The sequence below is a fragment of the Scylla paramamosain genome, chromosome 1, assembly GCF_035594125.1.
Source record: "Scylla paramamosain isolate STU-SP2022 chromosome 1, ASM3559412v1, whole genome shotgun sequence".
Lineage (NCBI taxonomy): Eukaryota > Metazoa > Arthropoda > Malacostraca > Decapoda > Portunidae > Scylla > Scylla paramamosain.
The window spans coordinates 40104775-40115192 of record NC_087151.1 but is presented as its reverse complement, the minus strand read 5'-3'; the positions used below and the strand labels follow the sequence as shown (position 1 = coordinate 40115192).

General features: G+C 39.6%; 1 protein-coding gene across 2 annotated transcripts in view; it reads right to left on the bottom strand.

Annotated features, from left to right (window-relative positions):
* LOC135105495 (uncharacterized) overlaps window positions 1-10418 on the bottom strand; it is a 106568-nt gene that overhangs the window by 31717 nt on the left and 64433 nt on the right. The window lies entirely within an intron of this gene.

Here is a 10418-nt window from a genome sequence, read left to right as displayed (position 1 = left end):
GAGGAGGAGGAGGAGGAGGAGGAGGAGGAGGAAGACAACCAAACCAGGCAGGCAGACAGTCACGAGGGAGGAGGAGAGGAAGGGCATTGGAGGAGGAAAGGAAGTGAAGGGGAAAGAAGCGAAGGGGAGGGGAGGGAAGGGCTGAGGGGTGCAGAGAGAGAGTTATGGAGGGACGGAGGCAGGGCGGAGATGGGAGGGAGAGCGAAGAGTGTGGGAGGTTTTACCGCGCCGTGTATTAATGTCGCCATGGGGGGGCCGCTCTCAAACGAGCCTGACTGAGTTCCTTGTCAGATCGCCATTACCAAGCCAGGCATCAGAGGCAGCCAGCCAGCGCACGCCCCGCCACGCCGCGAAGCACAGCGGAGAGAGGAAGGAATGTGAGGAGCAGGGCGGAGACTGGTGTGCTCTGGGGCAATGACAGGGGAGGAGTAAGGAAGAATATGCATGAATGAAAGTGTAGCAAGGGAAGACGAACGGAGGGCTGAGGTGTTGGCGAGGAAAATGATACTGGAGGGGAGAAAAGGGAGGATTAAAAGGAGTACAAAAGAGCACTATTGTATACAAAGGAAGAACAAGCATATATATATATATATATATATATATATATATATATATATATATATATATATATATATATATATATATATATATATATATGAAGGATGTAAATGAGACACGCAGGAGGAGGAGGAGGAGGAGGAGGAGGAGGAGGAGGAGGAGGAGGAGGAGGAGGAGGAGGAGGAGGAGGAGGAGGAAGAGAAGAAGGAGGAGAAGAAGGAAAAGAAGGGCAAGGAGAAGAAATGTAAAAACAGAAGAAATCGACGGAGAAAAGTGATATGAATAAGACAAGAACAACATATACAAACCCTGCACGAGGAGGCAAAAAATATCAGATATTGCCAACAGGGAAGAAACCACATGCAAAGTAAAATGAATAAATAGATAAATAAATTAACAAATAAAAAGATGAATAAATTAATAGGTAAGTAAATAATTCAATAAATCAATGAATAATAAATACACAGCTGTAAGGATAATAACAACATACATTCATATAAAAAAAGAAAAAAATATCAAGAAAAAAACTCAAAGTACTGTAAAATGTTATATATATACCAGAAGGAAACACACACACACACACACACACACACACACACACACACACACACACACACACACGCACGCAGGCACGCACGCACGCACACACATACACACACACACACACACACACACACACACACACACACACACACACACACACACACACACACACACACACACACACACGCACGCACGCACGCAGGCACGCACGCACACACATACACACACACACACATACACACACACACACACACACACACACACACACACACACACACACACACACACACACAAGAAGGAAAACTGCACTGGAGCGAATAAACGAATAAATTCGATTGGTCATATTAAATCAGTTTCATGGATTAAATCTTTTGTGTGTGTATGTGTGTGTGTGTGTGTGTGTGTGTGTGTGTGTGTGTGTGTGTGTGTGTGTGTGTGTGTGTGTGTGTGAGATTCATATTTAAATAAGACACTAATATTTCCCAAAATAATTATCTTCTTTAATGTCCAATAACCACTCATAGCTACCATTCTTGTACACACCTCATCGCCTCTTCCAGACCAGCATGAAGCAAGAGAAGCCTGTCAAATATGCATCACAGTAGTAAGCCGAGATGTAGTCACTTACGCCTCTGCCCAGGGTGAGTAAATACAGCGCCATCCGTTGTGAAACCCGGCTGGCGGCAAGCGTAGAGTTTTACGAACGGTGGCTATAGAGACTAGACCATAGCGAGCGGGGGAGACCGAAAGGATGTTGTCTTGGTTTGACTACTTGTTTTTCCCTTGTCTTTCGCAGTCACTTATGTATGTACTCTTGCCTCAATCCCACCACCCTTATAATACTCTTGCTTCCATCCCGCCCTCCAAATATCCTAATTAAAACCATGAAATCGTGATGCTGCGAGACTTCTGTTCTCCTAGCTTCTCGTCCGCTCTCAACCGCCTCACCTATACTATGTACATGCCTATCCCTCCATACCATCATACTTATGACCTGATTAAAAGTATGAAATCATGTTATCTGTGTAGTGTCTCCACCATCAGCCTTCAGTATTCTTTCTAAATTTCATCATTTATCTTTAAAGGCTGCCCGTCTTTCCCAGTACTGCAAGCTTCCTAGGAAAATAAATGAGAGGTGTGTGTGTGTGTGTGTGTGTGTGTGTGTGTGTGTGTGTGTGTGTGTGTGTGTGTGTGTGTGTGTGTGTGTGTGTGTGTGTGTGTGTGTGTTTCTGAATCTAATTATTAACAGCTCCACAACCATCAATGCATTTTCAGGTTGTTTGTCCACTGTCTCCTCCCACAGCAAGGATTCGAACCAAGGACGGCACACTGGTACGTAAGGTCGCTAACCACAGAGCCACAAACATACCAATTGACAGTATGCAACAGACGGCTTCCTCAAATAAAAAAAAAAAAAATAATAATAATAATAATAAATTAATTAATAAAATGAATAAATAAATAAATAAATAGATAATAATACTAATATCTAAGCAAAAACGCCGTCATAGAATGAATAACAGTAAGCAGGGTCTGGGAATCGCTTAAGTTGAAATAATTACAAAGGTGTCTTGATGACTTCTACTTGCACAGGTTATCTGTAAATACTCTACGAAAGTGTAACAGTATAACATTCCTCTCAAGTTTTAATTTCACTTCACCATGGCTCATGTGTCTCAAGCCAAAAAAAATTCTTTCTTCCTACCTTCTTTAAGTTGTGGTCATTGGAAAGACGTAAGGTGCGTGATGATATGACGGATGTGTTTAAATGGGTTTCATGATTCAATAGAGGAAATATAAATCAGATCGTCTTATTTAGAAAACAAATTGAAACTCAACTAAATTATTATAAGCTGCATGAATTCAGGTTTAAAAAAAAAAAGAAATAATGGTTAAGAAATAGGATTGTGTATGAACGGAACAAACTTAATAGATCCACAAGACATCATGTATTTTCAAGGTATTTTCAAGAAGAGATCAGACAAATTCATGGGTGAGGATGGCCGATGGTAAGTCTTCAGCACTGAGAAGCTGCCTTACCTGCCCCCTTTTGCAATCTCCCTATTTTCTTTTGTTCTTATGCTCTATGTTCTCTATTTTGAATGATAATCTAAGGCAAGTATTAAATTTAAGAACATCTATGTTATTATCAACAAAACTTATTCATGTCCTTACACTACCGAGTCACCAAAATTGTCTTATTTTCTCACGTCCTCTATTCTGAATGGTAATCCAAGGTAGGTGTTAGATCTGATGTTATGTTTGTAAAAACTAACAAAACTTATTCTTGTCCGTACTGCATCGAGTCATCATAATTTTCTATCTTTGATTACAAAAATTAATGATGTGTCTAAGTCAGTGCTACAGTTAATTATTATTCAGTGTTACATTTATTTCCTTCCCTTATTATTTTAGTAATTATATATTTTAATCTATATTGTTCTGTAAGGTGTTGAATATGTGTACCTCATTTTGTATCAATACAAAGAGCAAACTAAAGAGGTACAACTATATGTAGTACAAAAAACATTCAATTCCCGTCCACCTTCCTCTTGACATGAATACTTTTATTTATATGGTAATTCAAGTCACACATAATCTCAGATAACCGATGTTAACTTATTTCTTATAGAACTGTGATGCAAAGAAGAGGACTTGCGAGTGAAAGGTGATAAAAAAAGGCGCCCAACATGTGGCACTTTAAGACGGAGCTTGACAAGAGAGCGCTGCCTATTTCACCGGGTAAACGAAGGTTAAGGTGCAAACCAGCGACTCCATTCGGAAACCTCAAGGGACTGGCGTATGAATGCAAGACATGGCTAGGCGAGGGCTGAATGAGGGGTGCACTCTTTCACTTTAATCAGTAGTACGCCATATTTGCAACAATGCGAAGAAATAATAGTAATGAAGGATATTTTTTTATTTGTTGTTGTTATTGTTGTTGTTACTTTTATCAACATGCTTATCATTATCATTACAACTATTATAATTACCATTAGGTATTAACATTATACGCTGCTATCAAAATTATCATTACTGCTACAATCATTACTGATATTATCATCATAATTATTGCTGATGAGAATTTCAGGAAGCATATGAAATATCACAAGCCTTTCCTGTGTAAAAGTCAGAGGGTAGAAAAAATTCCTCATTGCAATGTAGGCTCTAAATCAGGAAGGAAGGTCTTGGATGCAGAACAGTAAAATTATATATAGAATATACAAAGCTTATTTTAATTAAATGAATGCTGAGCGAGGCGGCAGCGGCCAACTCAAAACAATGTAAAGTTTTACATATATATATATATATATATATATATATATATATATATATATATATATATATATATATATATATATATATATATATATATATATATATATAAAGTTGTTTATTTTGTGCTTTAATATATGTAAAAATGGATTTCTTACTTTAAGGTTCATCCCCCTCCACCACCATCCCCCTCTCAAAAGATAAAAAAAAAAAAAAAATGAAAGCTATTAGACTAAAGCAAATCGGCAACCAGTCACAATATAAAAACTTGAGTGGAGAACCTATTAAATGTGACTTTCCTGAATCAACGACGATAACTGACGGCACCCAAAGAGCTCCTGGAACATCGTCTTACTACGTGCACAGCAAGACGATAACCAGTTAGTGCCGTGTAAGTTTCGGAACGCGGTGATTGAGCAGTCTTTTCCCTGTGGGCAACCTAAACTCCTAAAGGGCTTGTAGACAAAAGGAGTACATGGGGCAACTGCAGCTCCCAACATCAAGCCATTACGAGGATGATGATGTTGAAACACAGATGCAGGAGAGGCAGCCGGATGGGAGCCGCGCTAAAGCAGGATTAAAAGGAAGACAAAAAATAATGAAGCTCTTTTTTTTAACTGCTCTTCATAATTTTCTATTACATGGAGCGACTTCAGTAAAAAACTAATTAGCAGATGTGTTACGGATGAATGAAACATATTACCACTCTCGCAATTAACAATAATAAAACCTCTCTCAAAAGCAAAGCAATCCTTTCCTTCCTTCTCCGATCCCTGCATCTCCCTTCTCCCCACCACCGCCATCAGCAGCCAACAGCCCCCTCTTTTCTTCCCTCCCCATTCTCTCCCCGTTGTACGGCTGACGTGTTGTTTGTGCCGGAGCCACCACCCAGCCAACGCGACCACCAAGATACCAAGGAGGGAGGGAAGGAGGGAAGGAAGGAGAGAGGGTAACACACGACCTTTGCTTGATGCGAGGAGGGGACGTTGCATGGAATGGGAATGGAGATTGGGAGAACATGGAAAGGGGCCTGGAAAGAGAATAATCAAGAAGTGACAGGAAAATAGAAGACACGGAGAAGGGACGGAGAATGAAAAGAAAGGCTGTGGAAATGAAACTTAAAAAAAAAAAATGGATAATTAACTCTTCATTCACTTCCATTACAAACGAATATGAACTTAAAAGAGCACGACAGATTCACTTAAAGAAACCATAGATTGCGGAAAAGAAATGCACGTGTTTCACTACAAACTATACACGAAAAGGAAAAAAAAATAAACAAAAGACAAGAATGTGAAGAGGACACATGAAAGAAACCTCACCGTGATAAGCAACGATAAAGAGGACGAGGATGAGGACGAGGATGACGAGGACCAGGCAGACGAGGAGTGGCGGCGACGGGCGGGTACTGGAGGGGCGTGACGTAACGAGGTGGTGATGAGGTGATGGCGGCGGAGGCTCCCTCAGGCCGAAATTATGTCCCTGTTTTTCCCAGGGATCCGCACGAGAGAGAGAGAGAGAGAGAGAGAGAGAGAGAGAGAGAGAGGAGAGAGAGAGGAGAGGAGAGAGAGAGAGAGAGAGAGAGAGAGAGAGAGAGAGAGAGAGAGAGAGAGAGAGAGAGAGAGAGGAGAGGAGAGGAGAGGAGAGGAGAGAGAGAGAGAGAGAGAGAGAGAGAGAGAGAGAGAGAGAGAGAGAGAGAGAGAGAGAGAGAGAGAGAGAGGGGGGGGGGACAGGGGAGAGAGGAATGGAGGATTAAGGAGTGGAGAGCTAGATAGGACGAATACAAGAGGAAAGGGAGAGGGAAACCAATGCGAAGGTAACAAGGAAGAGAAAATCAAGGAAAGGCTAGGGCAGATGATGGGAGAGAGGGAGAAACAGAGAGGTAAGTAGGGAGAAGAGAGGGAGAAATAGAGAGGTAAGTAGGGAGAGGAGAGCACACAAAGGCGAGGACAGAAGGAGAATGGAAAGAAAGAGGCATTTGTTCCACTACAGACTCCTATGGGCTGATGATGACAATGATGATGAATTATGTAGACGTTGAGATGTTTTGCTTTCTACGGGTTTTCAAAGGGTGAAAGTCCACTGTTGGCGGCAACCATGCATTCCGTGTTCAGCGTGAGAGGAAAGGATGACTGCTTTGAACATCGATCATATAAACAAATAAATTCGAGTTTGATTTCCTGACAGCATAAGGATTTTAAGAATAATATGAACGTCACTCAGCTCAAACACACATAATCTTCACTACGAGTTCTGCGAAGTGTGTGATAACATACGAAAATAAGACTTACACATGGCAGTTCCTGTACGAAGCAGGTGCTAGAGAAAATATTATGACGATTTCATAGAGCTTTTGTTAATGTTTTGTTAATTAGCAAATATTTATATATTTGCTAATGTCAAGTGAAAACATTAGATGTAATGAGGCAAAAAAAAAAAAAAAACAATAATTTCGACACTACTCACTATTCATTCATGCATTTTCATCTGAAATTTTCATCTCAGACTTTGCTTTTGTTAGCTAGACAGATCGCTAACACACTTCAGAACCTGACAATAGTTTTTGGCTCAGTTCTGTTCAATCGTATTCTATCACACTCGCACTGCGTGAAGTGTTTGCTAATGACTCCGGCCTTCGACAGACGCCGCCAGCAACAACGTCTAAACTCGTTGAGATTCTAAAGCACAACCAACTACCAGTCTTTATATTATTTGTGAGAGAGAGAGAGAGAGAGAGAGAGAGAGAGAGAGAGAGAGAGAGAGAGAGAGAGAGAGAGAGAGAGAGAGAGAGAGAGAGAGAGAGAGAGAGAGAGAGCTATTAACGTTATGATGCGACAAAACTTAACTTCATTCCTCAACAACACAGAGTAAGTATTACAAAGCGTGGAGGGAAAAAAAAAATGTCCGTCTCATTACCTCCCTTTCATTTAGTAGCTTCTTTTGTTTCTTTTCTCTCACCCCGGCACTGTATTCCCTCTCATTTCAACAACACTATCTCAGTAGCAACATATTCCACTGCGCTGGTCAAACACACGCCTTTTTTTACATTTTAACACCAACTGCCACACAAAAGTGACCTGCGACTACTATTATGATTAGTCTCAAATTCCTGTGACTTGAAAAAAAAAAAAAGATGCCCTACTAATTTTTTTTCTTCTTTTCTTACGGCGAAGTGAACACGGTCAAAGTAATCAAGTCGTCAGGTGGTTTCTTAACGCTTCTCTTTGTCGGGAGGCAAGTAATGTGGACAGTTTTCCCTTATCATTTTTCCTGCCACTCCTCGGTTTCTCTCTAGTAGCTTAAATATTTTCAAAACTCACCGTGACAACACACACACACACAGAGAGAGAGAGAGAGAGAGAGAGAGAGAGAGAGAGAGAGAGAGAGAGAGAGAGAGAGAGAGAGAGATAGAGAGAGAGAGCACCCTTACTGCAGGTACGGAGACGCAGTAATGAAAAAGACAAAGGCAGCAGGAAGGATCTATACATTTCCAATAATTAACAAGGATCCAAGTTACAAGCTATACCGAGATATGACTGATTCACGTCCGGCTGCCTGGCTTCGATATCCGGGGCGTCACTGCAGTAGCCAAGAGAACCAGAGATTGGCTGCGCTTCCCAACCTCGAAATAACTCACACAGCTCGGAAATGTGTATACAGGGCGGCCAGGGAAGTATCAAGACGCATTTTAAATTTAGATAATCCCTTTTTTTTTATTATTTTCTCTTTTTTTCCTTTTGCTATATTCAATGGGCTTTTTATTTATTTATTTTTTTCCCCATTCCAGTGCTCCTGTTACATGCATAATAAAATCTACACCATCTTTGTTGTAGGAATCGCAAGAGATGCAGATGCAGACTACATAGTTATTATGATACTTTTGATTTTTTTTTTTCAAATGTGTGAAGGACACAAGCTGAGGGTACACAAAAAGAAAGAAAGAAAAGAAAAAGTTTGCCAATTTTTCGCGTCCTCCCCCTAAAAATGTTAAGGAAAAGAATAGAAAGGAAAAAGAAAGAAAGAAAGAAAGAAAGAAGAAGAAGAAGAAGAAGAAGAAGAAGAAGAAGAAGAAGAAGAAGATGAAGATGAAGATGAAGATGAAGAAGAAGAAGAAGAAGAAGAAGAAGAAGAAGAAGAAGAAGTAGAAGAAGAACAATGAAAATAAGATAAAATAAAACACAGAAGAAGAAGAAGAACAATGAAAATAAGATAAAATAAAACACAGAAAACAAATAAAACAAAAAGAAGAAGCACCACCATATCATAACCGTCCCATCATCGCCTCCTATCACGGCCCGGAGGAAGAGGTCTGGGAGGAGGGACAGAGACACAGACATGAGCAATAGGAACCATCACTCACTGGCCGACAAAAAGAACAGAAGGTCGCCAAATTCCCTTGTCCACACAGACGCCATTACAACCATGACCTCCAGACCTTGCTGTCATGCCCCATTGCCTCCTCCTCCTCCTCCTCCTCCTCCTCCTCCTCCTCCTCCTCCTCCTCTTCTCCCGCCTCCTCCTCAGTCTTCGTCTATATAATTCAGTTTCTCATATTGTATTCTAGATATTATAGTCTTCAAAAACACTAACAGGTATACAGGTATTTATTCCTCCTTCTCTTTTTCCTCCTTTGAGCACGTGTACTTTCCAGGAAAAAATACATTTTTAGAGGCGATTAATAAAATAAAAATAAACTACACCAGAACCGGATAAAATTTCACCTCGAATATTGAAGGAGGCTAAAAACGAACTTGCCAAGCCTCTATCCACATTACTCAACAAATCATTAAACACACGAGAAGTCCCGGACGAATGGAAACTAGCTAATGTTACACCTATCTTTAAAAAAAAGTGATAAATTTCAACCTCATAATTACTGTCCCATAAGCCTCACATATGCACTGGGTAAGCCTACGGAATCAATGATACGGGATAAAATAGTAGAATCCCTGGAAATCATAAAGGACATTCAACATGGGTTTAGAAATAAGAGGTCATGTTTAACTGAACTTTTTCACGACGTGTATAATATGTTTGATAATGCCAGGGCAGTAGATATATATATATATATATATATATATATATATATATATATATATATATATATATATATATATATATATATATATATATATATATATATATATATATATATATATATATATATTTTTTTTTTATTTCCAAAAAGCATTTGATAAAGTTCCTCATAAGCGTCTAATACATAAAGTTAAAGCTCACGGCACATCAGGTGACCTCGCCGAGTGGATAGAGGATTGGTTGACAGATCGCAAACAGCGAGTAATAATTAGTTAATTCTTCTAACTGGATCAATGTAAGTAGTGGCGCTCCTCAAGGATCAGTCTTAGGACCGATCCTCTTCATAATATATATCAATGACATTGACGGAGGGATCAAAAGTAAATTATCAAACTTCGGAGATGTACTAAGACTGCTAACAAGGTTGACTCACCAAACCAGTGCCATATTTTGCAAAAAAAGACAGACACTCTCAATATTACATATTACATATTGGAAGTAGTAATTCGCAGGATAATTATAAAATGGATAATACCCCCCATCAAAAGTGTGGATGCCGAAAAAGATCTGGGAGTTTTAGTGTCAACAGATCTTAAACTAAGCAAACACTGCACTGAAGTCGTTAAAATTGCAAATAAATGAATAGGCTTCATAGGAAGATCTTTCACCTTCAAATCTGAGAAAATAATCCTGACTTTGTATAACTCACTTGTACGTCCTTATCTTGAATACAACGTACAGTTTTGGTCACCATACTACAAAAAGGATATTAAGAAATTAGAAAAAAAATACAACGTAGAATAACAAAAAATGATCCCAAGGTGTTCCTCGTAGGGTTTATTGCAAAAAATTAACCTTATGAGGAACGCCTTAAAGAACTAAATCTGTTCTCCCTATCGAAACAAAGACTAAGAGGGGACCAGATAATCCTTCACAGAACTTTAAAGTGTTTCACAAATATGACACCTGAACTCTTCCTAACATTGTCAGTCTAATGTTACAAG